This window comes from Periplaneta americana, chromosome 15 (assembly GCF_040183065.1).
Source record: "Periplaneta americana isolate PAMFEO1 chromosome 15, P.americana_PAMFEO1_priV1, whole genome shotgun sequence".
NCBI classification, from domain to species: domain Eukaryota; kingdom Metazoa; phylum Arthropoda; class Insecta; order Blattodea; family Blattidae; genus Periplaneta; species Periplaneta americana.
The window spans coordinates 102,435,706-102,452,036 of NC_091131.1; the positions used below are offsets into that span (position 1 = coordinate 102,435,706).

The 16,331-nt window shown below is 37.5% G+C and overlaps 1 long non-coding RNA gene across 1 annotated transcript in view; it reads right to left on the reverse strand.

Annotated features, from left to right (window-relative positions):
* Positions 1–1,521: 1,521 nt before the first annotated feature.
* LOC138715654 (uncharacterized) overlaps positions 1,522–16,331 on the reverse strand; it is a 92,672-nt gene continuing 77,862 nt past the window's right edge. The window contains exon 4 of the long non-coding RNA XR_011336531.1: positions 1,522–1,683. This is a non-coding gene — a long non-coding RNA (uncharacterized lncRNA). The remainder of the gene's footprint in view (positions 1,684–16,331) is intronic.

Genomic DNA, 16,331 nt, shown 5'->3' on the forward strand with positions numbered 1-16,331 from the left:
TGGGGTGACTTCTCAAGCAGAGGAGGAAAAGTTGAAGTCCTCTAATCGAAGTACAATTTGATATCATGTGTTTATAGGAGGGGGGGAGCGCATAATATCTTTATGAGGTTGATTTGAATGTTTTCCCCCCGGTTTCGGGTGAAAAATCCAAAGTGCTTAATATATATTAAATACGAGTATTACATTCTACATGGTTTGGACGATATTTACCAAATTTTGCATACTTAGCCTTCACAATCAGGAAGAAAAGATAACTTAAGTCTTAATTTAAATATGGACAAATCACCCTCTTCCCTGGTTTCATCACCCTATCACTTAAAAGAGAAGAAGAGAAGCCTCATGGCCTTAACTCTACCAGAATAAATAAATAAATAAATACATAAATAAATAAATATATAAATAAATAAAAGCATCGATCCGAATATTAGGTTCAGAGATACGACCGATAAAAGAGGATTTTCTCCCCTTTTTTTGGTTCTCTCATATGAAAACAGAAAAATTTTAGCTCACCGTGACCCCATGAGACGACTCCTATGGGGAGGAGAAAAGAAGTCCGAAGTCCTCTAATCGAAGTGCAATTTGATACCCCGGATTATTTTTGGGACACATAATACGATTATAAGATTTTTCTGTTTTCTCCCTGAATTCAACCCCTAAGCGGCGTATCGGGTAAAGAGGGCAAACCCGAAATCCTGCAATATAAATGAAATGTTATATTTTATATGTATATTTGGTTCTTTGGAACGACCGATAAAGAGGAAAACTTCAGCTCACCGTAACATTTCAATGGGTTCAAACTGGTAATAATGAAATTACCTATGTACCGTCAGCCTCACTTTGAAGGTCAAGTGAAGCACACATTAACATGAAATGGAATAAGATCACTGTGGATCATTCAGTCAACCCTATTATAGGGACCGAGGGATACGTTATACAGATTTGTTGAGTGTTTACATATTGTACAAGATTTCTTATAGTTGAAACATTATTTATGTTTTTATACAAACATTATACATAACAGCGTTGGATAAGTGTACTTACTCATGTGGGTAACATTGAACTTCGGTCTTAGTTTTCTTCAGTTGTGTTGCCAAGTTCTACGAAAAGTCTTAACAATGAGTTTACTTAAAAATAGAAGCAGAAAATAAAAGCCGGGCAACGCCGGATAGTTTAAACTAGTCATGTAACACAAGTAGGATGAAATGGCGTAAGCAACATATCTCTAAAATCAAATATTAATTACAGAAATATGTCTTCGAAAATCTCTAATAATGTTATTCTACGTTATTAGTCAATGTAAATGTTTGAGAGATATACATATATATTCATGACATCAATACAAAACATAAAAATAATTAATCATCAGCTACCAATTTCCCTAGTGTGTCTCCAAAAGGGAGTATTACGAATGCATTATGTTTATAATTCTCTATACTTTGAAATAAAATTACAAATATAAAGGAAAACCAATTGAAATCTACTCTCAGAAAGTATCTAACCTCACATAACTTTCACTCTATACATAAATGTTTGTTTCCTAGGAAGTATTTCTAGGAAATATGTTCAAGTAGTTATATTTAGTTTGTAGCTATGCAAGTCCTATATGCACTACAGTATGTTTACCACTTACCTTAGTGTAAGTTTTGTCTTGTACTATATTCAGTTGTGCCTGGATACACGCACCTGTAATCATGAAAGCAATAAAGAATAAAGTGAATAAAAATATCTTAATTTCTTTTTGTGGCTGAACAATATACAACCCTACCAAAAATTTGAGGGCACTGCTCCATTAGTGATGTTTCACTGCTGTTCCTATACTTACGTGAAACCCCCTGATGTTCATACAGGAACCAAATGCCTGTGAAAAGTGAAGTTTTTACTGCAAACCCAATCTATCTTTCAAACTGTGGATTATATAACAATATTTGTCTGTTATGAAACTTATTGAAAAATTGCATATTTTGTAGGAAAAAATTAATTACTCCAGAATGGATAGACCTAGATCAATGAATTTTTGAATAGCAGGATTCAGACTATTGTTTAAAACGTGAGTTACTGATGTGAATAATATATGAAACACTTAAGAAATGTTGAATAGTATTTAATGTCAACTTATTATCTTATATCAAAGCTGCATATTATGAGAAATATTGCATACTTCATATTACTTTCCGTAATTAATTATTACATATTTTTTCTTTGATTTAGTGAGACAAAAACAATTCTCACATTAAGAATGAATTTAGAATAAAGCTTTATATACGCACTGCTATCAACTGCAAAGATAAAATTGATAGTAATCTGATGCTTGTAATAATTATTAGTAAATGCATGTGGACAACAATAAAACTTAATTTGATAAAACCTTAAAATTTCCAATAAATTTTATCTTCTAGGCCTATTCATTTATTAGGTCTAAATAAAAAGCTAATTTGTATTTTTCTATCAACACAAAGACGAAGGAATTAGGCCTACTAAAGAATGTTGTTGATTCACGTTTTATGATCCTTCGGAAATCGAAAATACGATTTGGAGCAATTTGTAATGCTGTAATTTTGTAGCAATTATAAACAGCACATATACATCCTGACATTTTAACACAACACTAATTAATAAAACTATTAACTAGCCGAGCAATAATATACATTTGCAGTTGATTACAGCTTGTTTCGCGAGTATCACCACACCGGCCGCCTAGGCAGCAGCACCAGCGTCGTTCGCGCGCAGAACTGCTAGCTGTCCGGTATTATTATAGTAAGGTATTTGATGTAACTTTTCCAAACTTGTAGCAAACTCCACAGCTGATTACTAAAAATGGAGGAAATAATATGATTGACCAAAGTTACGAACTCCCAATGTTATGATGTAAATGGCAGTGGCGGACCCGGGCCCATTTGCAGCGAATTTCAAGCTCAAGACAATTTTAGAAAATAGCAATTTGTCCTAATGAAAAAAAAAAACACACACACACACACAATCTGGATTACAATGCCTTCACGAACTGTCATAATTTTAATAATTGTATAAAAGTCTTTCTGACATGTCTGACTCTATCCCAAAATTCACTGATCTAAGACTCAACTCACATGACCGACAACTTTGCGATTATTTTGCAGTTAATATATGTGTGGTAGTGCTGTGGATGGTCAAGAATTAGTATTGAATTACATGGAAACATAATGCTAACTCACACGGATCACAAACTGAACTCATTGTCGACATCTGTGGTCGTGAGACGTCGGTATCCCCCACAGCACAACTGCAGAATTGTCGCTGGAGATGATCGAGCGCAACCCACACGTACGACACGCCGACCACACGCCAACAACTCACCGCCGTCATCGTATCCTTGGAAACGACAGACGCTTTTACACCGTATCCTTGGAAACGACATACGCCTTCTTGGCAAATACCCAAATAGCAAGCTTGCGGTGTGGTTGTCTGTGGTCGATATGGACTGCAAGGTACCACAAAAAAGAAGTCCGCGTGTGGTCGGTTCCACCGACAGCACAACCACACACAAACTGCAAAATAATCGCAAAGTTGTGGTCCGTGTGAGTTGAGCCTAAATCAAGCCATTCTGGAATAATAATTTTTTTCCTATAAAATATGTAATTTTTTAATAAGTTTCATTACAGAAAAATTGCTATATAGTCCACAATTTAGAAGACAGATTGAGTTTAAATAAAAACTTCACTTTTCACAGGATTTGGTCCCCATATAAACATCAGGGGGTTTCATATAAGGACAGGAGTGAAGTATCGCTTATGGAGGGGTATCCTTAAACTTTTGGTAGGGGCTTACATCCGACATCACAAACTATGAACATAGATGTATTCAGTTCCCTTTCGTATTAGGTATCTATAAATCGAGTTGACTTTGAAATGTGCATATTAAGTACGTATAACTTTACTTGAAAATAATAGTAGTAATGAATTCAGACATTCCTGTAAGTAGTAACGGAATGATCACACTAAACAGGTACTTCATCAATCTCAACATAAACATCTGAAACGCTTCTCTGAGGATAAACACGCTTAGAATCCATCCCAAAATGAGATAATATTGTGGCAAAGTAAGTTGTGTCATTTTAAAATAAGCTATGGTATCCACGCCATGATATTGCACTAAGCTGACCAGATTTTTTATGGTCCAACAGGGGACATCGGCAATTTCAAGAAAAACCACAAACACTTATCTAGTCGATATAATGGCGATCTAATGCTAGGTTTACACGGCGACAGTTTAGAGCGAGAGAAGGTCTAAAGTATCAGGAGAGCTATCTCACGGAGTGTTTACACGGTGACAGAATATAGCTTCTCTAAACCCATTAGCGAGCTCTCATGAGATTTATACAGGGTGTTTAAAAAATACGGGGCATAATTTCAGGTATGTATTTCCCACATGTAGACAATCAAAATAGTTCATTACAACATGTGTCCGGAAATGCTTCATTTCCGAGTTATGGCCTTCACAACATTGAAATTCACCGGAACGTTTTTCTTTCCGCAGATCGTTATCATTACAGAAGATGTTCAAAATGTCCACCTCCTGCTTGAATACAGACCTCACATCGATGTCTCATTGACCTGCGAACACGATCCCAAACACCAGGAGTATTGTGTATGTCCTCAGAACATGCCACAATTCGATTCCGAAGGGATTCCAAATCAGGTACCGGAGACGAATAAACCAATGATTTTAAATGGCCCCACAAGTAGAAATCGAGAGGGTTCAGATCAGGTGAGCGTGGAGGCCAAGCAATTGGGCCACCTCTACCTATCCATCGATCAGGAAACCTTCGATCCAAGTACAAATGTCTTCCGATCTGGACATTGTCGCTGTGGGTACCTCTCCTGGTACAAACTACGAGCCAGCGCAGCATTGCCGTCCGCCTTACCGTACATGAAGTGTATCTCTGCCAGCTCTTGATTTGAATACATGTCGCACAGTCTAACGCCTACACAACACTGAATGTAACCTTCGCCTCGGAATGAACTGTCAGAGTGCTCTCTTAATGTCTCCTTTGACGGCAACGGCGGAAAGAAAAACGTTCCGGTAAATTTCAATGTTGTGAAGGCCATAACTCGGAAATAAAGCATTTCCGGACACATGTTGTAAGGAACTATTTTGATTGTCTACATGTGGGAAATACATACCTGAAATTATGCCCCGTATTTTTTAAACACTCTGTATAACTCTAAACTCTAATGTTACTCTCCGGGCCGTTTACATGGTGCAGACAGTTTAGAGTGAGAGAAAGTGTTGAGAGCAGGCTGGTCAGTGCGTTTACAACTATGGCAGAAGCACAACGTATTGCGGCTGCTGTAGTGATTGCAATTGTTCTGAAGAGAAGAAGGCAGAGGAGAAATAGATCTACATGGAACTCACTTGGAGCTTACACGTGCCTTGTCAGTGAGTTAAGGATGGAAGATCCAATTCAGTTAAAAAATTTTCTGAGGATGTCATCATCAGAAATATAAAAATTAATAACTTTGATCGGACCTGCAATTGGCAAAACAGACATAACTATGAGGATTGCCATTAGTATAAAGGAAAGGCTGTTGGACACATTACGCTTCGTAGCAACAGATTTGTATCCTAAACACATTTTATTGTTCTTAACAGAATAAATTATGAATAATAATAATAATAATAGACTAACAATAATAATAATAATAATAATAAACACGGGAAAAGGGAAGACTGTCCACACTTGTGGAGTAACGGTCAGCGCGTCTGGCCGCGAAACCAGGTGGCCCGGGTTCGAATCCCGGTCGGGGCAAGTTACCTGGTTGAGGTTTTTTCCGGGGTTTTCCCTCAACCCAATACGAGCAAATGCTGGGTAACTTTCGGTGCTGGACCCCGGACTCATTTCACCGGCATTATCACCTTCATTTCATTCAGAAGCTAAGTAACCTAAATGTTGATTCAGCGTCGTAAAATAACCCAATAAAATAAAAATAAAAAATGGTAGACTACAGTGCTCATGTAAAATGTATTAAGTTTCTTTCATTATGTCCGAAAAGGTATGGTGTATGAATTGAACAACTGGAAGGTAGTGCCTGAGTTTATAATATATAATATCTTTTCATATGAAGAATAACAACCATTTATTTTAATATAATTGAGACGTAGAAGTTTTGAAATTACATCTATTGACCATAACATATTGTACAAAGCATTTAATACGCAACGATGAGTCCTTTAAATGCCCCAAATGTCAATGTCAGTGTTCTGTTACGAATATCTAGAACAGAACAGCTATCTGAGCGGCGGAATTGGCGTCTGTATGTTTACACGGCGAGAGTTTAGAGAAGAGAGCTGGAGATTATAGCTGAGTATAGCTCGTGCGGAACCTGGTGAGAGAGCAGTAATGTGGTGTGGAGTCTGCTACCGGCCGATGTTACAGAGACGACATGCAAGCGAGACTGAACAAGCGTTACCCCCTCCACTCCTAACCGCCCGTAGAACTGGTTTCGCCATCAAGGTCATGCTTCGCCAGGTTCCGTTCGAGATATATCACCGTGTAAACGGTTTTGAGAGTAGGTATCTCGTTGACTCTAATTAGATATTAGAGAGTCTAAATAGAGCGGCCTTGAAAACTGTTCTCGACGTGTAAACACCCTGGACAGAGAACTCGCATATGCTCTCAACTCTCATTATAGCTACTCTAAATTATTCAACTGAGTTGAACTTTTTCATAAGCTCTCGCGAGAGAAGCAGTGTAAATGGCGGCCAAGAAACAATGGAGTGTCGAAGAAACGAAGACTGATTGAAGAATATGAATTGGAAAGTTGTTTGTGGAATGTGTTTAACAATAATTTATTACAAGAGTAAGGATCTGAGAAATCGGGCATTGTCAAAACTAGCTGAGACTGTTGAGGCGTCTGAATTTGGCTTTCAGTTTTGTTAATTTATTGTAATTTGGTCCTAATTTTTTAGTACGGTCCATTGTTTTACTTGTTAATTATTTTGTGGGTTTTATTCTTGCTTATTTATTTGCTGGAGGAGCTACAGGTAAAGTTCCATAAACTCCAGTAAGTACGAATTATTATTATTATTATTATTATTATTATTATTATTATTATTATTATTATTATTATTATTATTATTATTATGCAATTACCACAATTCACTTGATGTGGAATATTTTCTATTGATAATGCAACATATTTAATGATAATAATGCTCACCTAGTACATTACAAACAAATCACGTAACTGGTACAGTGGGGTCGGTATCGGTACTTGTTAACAAAATATAGTTATAATTTAACGAAATAGGCACAACTATTACACTGCATTAGTAGAACCATTATAAAACAATGTAATGAAAGAAGATGAACAATATTATAATATGAAAAATTATAATTTTTCTTACTTTAAACACTCGGTCTCTTTTGAGGAGCTTAAATGCAATCATTCATTTTCACCGCAAATTCTGCACACTTTTTTTGAACATTGGAGATAAATATTGGACTTTGGTTCTGGTAGCAAGGATATTTTTTCTCTTTAATTCTGGGGGGCACAACGCACATCATCTTCTTCTTCCTCCTCTTTCTTCTTCTTCTTCTTCTTCTTCTTCTTCTTCTTCTTCTTCTTCTTCTCAAGAACTACTTCTTCAGCTGCATCCGTTGCCTCTCTTGAAGCTTGAAAATTGTCTTTATACAGGGATCCTACAAAAGAACTTTCCGGTTTCGAACACATGTAATTTACGTACTATGAATCTCAGGTGCATGAAAGTAGTACCATTGGAAAGAGAAACTTCAAACGTTTAGTTCCGTAACTTAAAGATGTTCAATGTGTCTCCCCCCCCCCCTTGGTAACACGGCACACATCAAGCCTATAGTCAAGTTCCACGTAGATACGCGGATTTTCCGACCCACAGATTCTGAGGTTATATCTGTTCACCTTACCAGAAAGTTGAAAAGTGACGTCGTCAGGAAACACCACGGAACGAATAAATTCATCATAATTTTCAATTAAAGTCTGCATACTTGTGCAAAAATTTTTTCGTAGCACTTTATCCTCTGGTTTTAGGGCTTGCAGCAACTGTAGTAGGTACGGATAAAATCGCAACCGTTTGCAAAAAATCGTGCATTCAAATCTGTGTACCATTTATGGATTTTAGGACCCACTGGGTGAATCTGCACCAAACTTTGTTCGATAATGCCGTTGCACATTAATAACCGACTGGTTCACATGAAAATTAAGCTTTTCTGTCCTCTATAGCAGCCATTTCCCCTCAAAAATGAACAAATTTGTTTATATGCGCTATTATGAGACAGTGTTACCAACTAGGAAAACATTGTTGCCACAACTAAACTTCTTGAGTTTCTCTTTCCATTGATGTATTTTCATGCACCTCTGATTCATAGAACGTAAATTACATGTGTGACGATTTGAGCTATAATTTGCACATTTTTGATCAAGACTATCAGCTCCGCCTTTCGTGCAATTATAGTAGCCTATTCTATACAAAGGCCCGCGCCGTGGCGTCGCGGTCTAAGGCATCCTGCCTAGGACTCGCGTTACGGAATGCGCGCTGGTTCGAGTCCTCATGGGGGAAGAAATTTTCTCATGAAATTTCGGCCAGTGTATGGGACCGGTGCCCACCCAGCATCGTGATGTACTTGGGGAGCTACGATAGGTAGCGAAAATCCGGTTCAGCAAACCAGCTATAACAGCTGGGGGATCATCGTGCTAACCACACGATACCTCCATTCTGGTTGGATGATCGTCCACCTCTGCTTCGGCATGTGAACGTGAGGCCAGCAGCCGGCTGGTCGGACTTGGCCCTTCAGGGCTGTAGCGCCATGGATTTACTTTACTTTTATTCTATACGAATGAATAAATAAATAATGCCTCGCCCAACAATATTACTAACGCAAGTGCTATACGCGGTCAGGTTACACAACTGCTGACATACTGCTCAGACATTAGATGAGTGCATGTGTCATAAAAACGCAATGACCAGCCTATTCTTCTCTAAATGCTCTCTCTCAACACTTTCTCTCACTCTAAACTGTCTGCACCATGTAAACGGTCCGGAGAGTAACATTAGAGTTTAGAGCTATATAAATTTCATGAGAGCTCGCTAATGGATTTAGAGAAGCTATATTTTGTCACCGTGTAAACACTTCGTGAGATAGCTCTCCTGATTCTTCAGAACTTCGCTCTGAACTGTCGTCGTGTAAACGTAGCATGATTATTACTTTAGACCTGTATTTCAAGAGTTATGCGCCACCTTTTATAATCTCGTACGCAAGAGTTAATGAAAAAGATCAACTCAGCTGAATAATTTAGAGTAGCTCTGAGAGCTGACAGTATATGCGAGTTCTCTGTCCCGGGTGTTTACACGGCGAGAGCAGTTTTCAAGGCCGCTCTATTTAGATATTAGAGTCAACGAGATACCTGCTCTCAAAACCGTTTACACGGTGATACTCAGCTATAATCTCTAGCTATCTTCTCTAAACTGTCGCTGGTAAACGTAGCATTACTCGTGTTAATTGTGTGCTTCTTCGGTGCTTCTTCACACCATCCTCAGAGCCTACTAGATCTCGGTGTCATCTCGAACTTCTCTGCCTGTTGTGTGGGTGCGTTCGATTGTTGAAAAGTGTTGAAATGTGGTGTCAAATAGTGTGTGTGTTCTGAAATTGATCTGTGTGTTGAGAATTTGATCAGGGTGTGTTTTGGTGTAAGCCGCACATGATTACACAATTAACACGAGTAAGATCGCCATTATATCAATTATTTATATTCAAGTATTAAAAGTAGTGTACGAAAGATTCAACATGGACTTATCTAGTCACTATCCGTTGAAATGTTGCAGAAATTACATGCAACAATGGATACAATTTTAGAACTTTGCACACTAAATTTGTAGAGTATCTTAACTTTCTGAATTAAATGAATAAACACACATAACTTCTATACATAATTATGGCCACTAAATTTCAATTTCAGTACTGACGCATGTATAGAAGACTTTCACATAATATTGTCCACACTGGATTCTAACACACACATTTTACAAGTACTGGTCTGAAGAATATATCTTTTTATGATCTGTTCATTCCCATACAGCTTTACACTAAGTTCTTCACATGAGAAATGAAAGTTTGTTTTCACTTGTAACAAAGCTGTTTCAATTTTCATTCTTGACTTTTCATCAGTCCAGATTGAGTTCATTGTGGAGACGAGTCTTTCAACTGACGAATTACTGACTGAAAGACACATGATTAATGACACTATTTTGAGAAGATTTTCAAATGGAATAGATTTTTTTTTTTTTTTTGAAATGTTGAAAAACATCACACCAATTTTCACCTGTTGGTTTGTCACAAAACTTTTAATTTTTTGAACTACTTAAAAATGGACGCTGAGGCAGTTCTAACGCTTCCGCGCAACGCGAATGAAAACAAAGATGGTATATCGTATGTTCTTCTCAAAGAGTGCAGAATATCTTATACTGTACTGTGCTTGCTGGTTCTTTTATCTCATACTGAGAACCGTTCAGAAATGTGCATGAATCACGGCAGTTTCATCACGATACTTAAAATATTCATCAAAATTTCTGGGGACAAAAAGGGGACATTTGCTCTCCGGGCACAGCAACTCAAAACCAAGGACTGTCCCCGGAAATCGGGGACGTCTGGTCAGCCTATATTGCACTGGAGCCACTACAGAGTGCGAGGTTGAAAAAATTATGAACTATGTTCAACTGATAATCTCTAATGGAATGAGAATGCTGTTGTGGCATCGACCATTAAACGTTTTTGATTCTTGTAAGCGTTTGTGACGGTAATAACAGAAATTAGAAGATACGATCAATTAATTTAATCCTATTAGAGTTATAAAAGACGTATTGTGTCTTTCTTCTTTGTTCCAGTAATAGTAAATTAAACCCAACGGTACTGGGTTATTGAATCTCTGATGCTGATACACTAACGATTCTTTTATTTTAAACTGGATTTACTTGCGACGAAATGAAATAGATTTGCGTTCATCACCAGCACCACCACCATACAGTATCTTCCTCCGCTATGGCAAGAATGGTAGAATATTAAACAATAAATCCGGTGGATAGGGTACAACTGCCACCACAACCACCACCACCACCACCATCACTACAACTATTACCTAGCACGGTGGTGTAATGGTTATAATTCCCACCTTTTATTCAGGAGGTCTGGGATTCCATCCTAGAGGCAGGCTATCTTGCCTTGGGTTTTTCGTGGTTTCCCAAGTTCCTCCAGGCAAATGCTGGAATAGTACCAACTGAAATGGCCACGACTCGACTTAAACCCAACCCTTACTATCACTTAATCAGCACTTTCATCCTATCATATCAGCCCAGTGTTTTCAATATTCCCTTGAAAAATAGCAGAATTTTTTTCATTTAATTTAATTAAATGTATTCCGTAGATCTTACATTAGCATTTAAGCTTTAAGATGTGGAACGAGGCAAAATTTTACAGGATTAAAAAAATTATTTGGTGAGATGAAGTGAGGTGAGGCCGAGGACTCGATATAGACCACCCGGCATCCGTCCCACGGCTGGGGATAACCTTGGAAAAAAAAAAACAACCAGGCAATCAGACCAAACGGGGATCCATATTGTATCTTTTAAATAAACTGTTATTTATAAACTTAAAAAATTGGGGTAAACTCTTTCGAAGACATCCGTATACGTGAATACGTCACTGACAGTATTGCTGTTAGGGTAGACGTCAACAGGGACAATCAATATCTCTTCTTTCCACGTATCCTGAAGCCCAATATATCTTAACTGTGCTCTGGTACTCCTGGGAGTAGCCATCTTATATACATTGAGAGTAAGCATGACGGTTGCTACAGTAACCATCGAGCTCCATCGTTTGCTACCCGTTGTTTGACTCCCACTCTCATTTGCGCTGCATATTCCTCGACATTGTGAATTTTCTCTCTTAACTAAAGTTAACTCGCGAATTTTTCCAATTTAACTTGTCAACTGTTGATTATTGCTCAATTGAGATTGTAGCTTGGTTCATTATGAATCGTCTGACACCACTGCGAACGTTCTATCGATTCACATTCTCGAGTTACGCTGTCTCGGCTGCCGCTCAACCCTCCAGATCGTGCCTCAACTTCCCCTCTCCCACATATTGCTAGATGACGTCACCCGCTCCAACTCAAGGTCACGTTGGATACATTTATTCTTCGCTTCATTGGAATACGCCATGTATTTTAGAAATTATAGGCGCGACAAAACTGGTCTGAAAATGTGTCGGTCGACTTTCGGGATAGCACCCTAGTACTCGGCAGAACTAGTAGACCTATTCACGTTAAAAATACATTACTTCCTATATTACTTTCATATTGCAAGTCAAGAAGATACGTACCTCAATTATTAAGAATAATAAGGGCATTATGGTATACTTTAGTATACAGTAAGTTTACTGGGTACATATGAACATGAAAATTACGTGACTGCATCTCAGAATTATTAGACTATACATATATCATTATGATGTAGGCCTACCGAAGTATATAAATGATAGATAATAGATAACACTTTCTGAAAGAATTAGCACAATCGGTTGGAATTTATAGATTTTATCAACGTTTATACAAATCGCGTTTTTAGCTCGTGAAACGAAAGATTTTCCCAATTGGAAGTCATACACTAACAAACTTAGCTACGTTTTTCTGCATGCAACCATGAAACTTTTGACATATGTGATATTTCCGTGCAGATATTCTGCGTCATCATATGATAAAAGATGAGTGGAACGGAGACAAATTCTCTCCGGTATCGGGATTTGAACATTGGACATTGTGCCACTGTCATACATCTATAACGCAGTGCATGAATGTAGGCCACTAGAGGGAACCCAAGAGGTGGAACTTAAACTGAAAGGATTCAATCCGACATCGGGATTTGAATCCGGTGTGGCTTAGTGGATAGAGCGTCAGCACGTACAACTGAAAAGCCGGGTCCAAATCCCGGCGCCGGAGAGAATTTTTCTCCGTTCAATTCATCTTTCATCATATGCATCTCAGAAGCTTGTGAACTCTACGCAACAATGAACAGGGTACAGAGACTGGAGCTCTGTATTAAAATGAGACAAATTATCATTAATTGTTCAATCCAAACTGTCTGGTATGGGATGTTACGATTTCTATACCTAGTCACTACCATAAAACATGCACAGTTTACTGAATGTAGAAACGAAGCGATGGATAAAAACGCTACAAATAGATTCCGACGATCTGCATGGTTGAGAAGTGGCCGGAATTCCAGAGTCTCGATCGCGGAACTATCGCCCTGCTAGCGGGATGATCTTCCTGTACACAATGAATTGCAATCGCGTAGCGTTAGCAATTCAAAAAGTTGGGCAACATTTTATGTCTCCCAACGGATTGTGTACAGAGTCTGATTGGAAACCGACAAACTGTGTGAAAAGTATTATTCTTTATTTTATTTTTATACAATTTAACACACGTGTTCAACAGCTGTGACGACATGCATTCCAGTCCGGCGACTAAAATTCAGTAGCATTCAACGCTTTTTCACTTAACATCAGTTACACGCTTTCAATGTAGCATGAGTTGTTCTAAAGTGAATAGTTTGTTAGAAGTTTGTTAAGCACTGCATGCATTACGCATGGGATCTCTCCTAGCGTGTTCATTGTAACTGGAAAATAATTTGAAATGCAACATACAAATTCACGGAAGTATAGGGAACAGCACGGAACTACATTACATAACAAGAAAATGTCGCGATGTGAATAATCAACGTGACAAAACGGTATTACAATTCCAACGTCCAATGTTAAATTACCATAATTTATAAGATTTCACATGCAACTATCAACATTTTAAATTAAAATTAGGCCTAAATTCGCCAAAAACGAAATAGTTACATGCTTTCAGCTCTCATAGGTCAGTCACTGCTTTCATTCTTGTGTGATTATTCTGTAACAGTTTAATATGAAACTACAAGACGCATTAGAAACACGCCAGAAAGCTGTTTTACAACATACTGATCATTAAAAATCGTGTAAGATTAAAACACACCTTGAACGCATGTAGAATTCACTGTCTTCGATTCAAAATTCTATCCATGACAGAATGTTGTATGTAATAGCTTGTAATACTGTACACACAAGCGGAATTAGTATAATCCAATTTTCGTGTAAACCTTATGATCAGGGAACGCAATTATACGGACTAAAAATGTATGAAATATGTAAATATATACTGTATGTAAGGTTGCCAACTTCTTTTGAACAAAATACGGGAGACTAAGGAATCGAAAAAATTTCACATATAAAATAGACAAATTATTCGGTTCAGTTACTAAAAAAACAACCTTATTCTACACTTCGGCAGATAGGCTTAAATTAAAAATATTTTGAGACTTTTGTCTCACATAGTAGTTGAAGTTGACTGCAGTTTTCAGCTCTTATTTGAGTAGGTTATTTTACGACGCTGTATGAACATCTCTGGTTATTTAGCGTCTGAATGATATGAAGGCGATAATGCCGGTGAAATGAATCCGGGGTCCAACACTGAAAGTTACTCAGCATTTGCTCATATTGGGTTGAGGGAAAATCCCGGAAAAAACCTCAACAGGTAACTTGCCCCGACCGGAAATCGAACCCGGGCCACCTGGTTTCGCGGCCAGACGCGCTAACCGTTACTCCACAGGTGTGAACTATTTGATTAGATGTGTTGTGCTCCTGTTTCGAACATATTTCCAATTGTTGTTCATGAGATGAAACACCCTCTTTGTATGAGTAGGGTGACCAGACGTCCTCTTTTGTCCGGACATGTCCTCCTTTTTAGGCTTTTGTCCGGGGTCCGGGCGGATTTTTAAAAAATCAAGAAATGTTCTCCTTTTCATAACTTGTATGCCTAATATTTTAAACTATCTTATTTGACGCTCTTTTCAAGTAATTTGCCTGCAGATGGCAGCAGCATCGACGGAATATACTCTTTGCCAACGTTCATAACTCTCTTTGCTCCTCCTTTTGATAATTATTATAGTTCCCTTGGCTTTCATATGTAGCTAACTGTAAACTCATTTTATGCTCGACCATGCCGAAATGTAGTAATTATACACCTGGTAGCAGACCTTTAATGCATGTATTAAAGTAAACCTACTCATTAAAGGTCAGGTCTTTCAGCCAATGACGACTCAGGTTACAACTGTTCAGCCAATGACAGGTCAGCTTTCTACCGTTATAAAACCGCAAGTATCGATTATTCTCGGATATGCAATCGAAAGAGAATTAGCGAAAAGTCACGGAGGCTGGAAATCCAATACTGTCGCAGAAGGTTATGTTCTGTTACTATACAGTAATAATTAGCGTTAATTGTAAATAATATTCAAATAAATTCAATTTGTCATCTCGTTTTTCAATGTCTAATTTAATTTCAGTGTTATCTCTGTAGGTTCTTATGGCCTAGCAAGGTCAATGTGAACATCTGTTCCTCGGAAAAAATCAATACTTTCGCGTCTGCGCACATCTCACAACATACGGGACATTGGCCAAGGTCAGATACAAAGAAAATTAATAATATCAAGTTAGAAATATGGTCAAGCATAAAAAGTCGTATGAAACTCGTCTATAATGGTAATTAAGAAGCTCGTATGAAAATTATGAAACGAGCGCAAGCCTAATGTACTATTATATTATTAAGTTTTATCATAAGTATGCTATAATGAAATAGATATTGACATAATTTTAAATAAAATATAGGCCTAAGCCTAAATATAAATAGATATTTTCTGTCCTCTTTAATAATTAATTATAGTTCCCTTGCTTTCATATGTAGCTTACTGTAAAATCATTATTATCAAGTTTCATCATAATTATTTTGTAATAAAATAGATAATAACATTTTTAAGTATAATATAAGCCTAAATCTGTACTGTATATTGACTATATTATACCTAAGCCTAAATCAAAGTAGGCTACATATTTTCTGTCTTCTTCTTTCGAACAATGTTCTCCTTTTTGAAGCTTTGTGTCCTCTTTTTTTATCGATGTGAATCTAGTCACTCTATGTATGAGCGTTACTACTCAGTATGCTTAGGACAAAACTCGTCAGTTTTTCCAAATTTATAACATTAATACTGTTTGATTTTAGACAGGTGAGCACTAAAACCCATTTCTGGCAAGCATTACTTTCTACAAAGACTGCACATTTTAATGCATTTCTTGAACAACAAAATTCATCATATAGGCCTAGTCCTACTTAAACAATCCTCATTCACGGCAAAATCAAATGTTTAGAATAGCCTGCAAGTTGTTATATTATGAAAAAATAAGGGAGAAA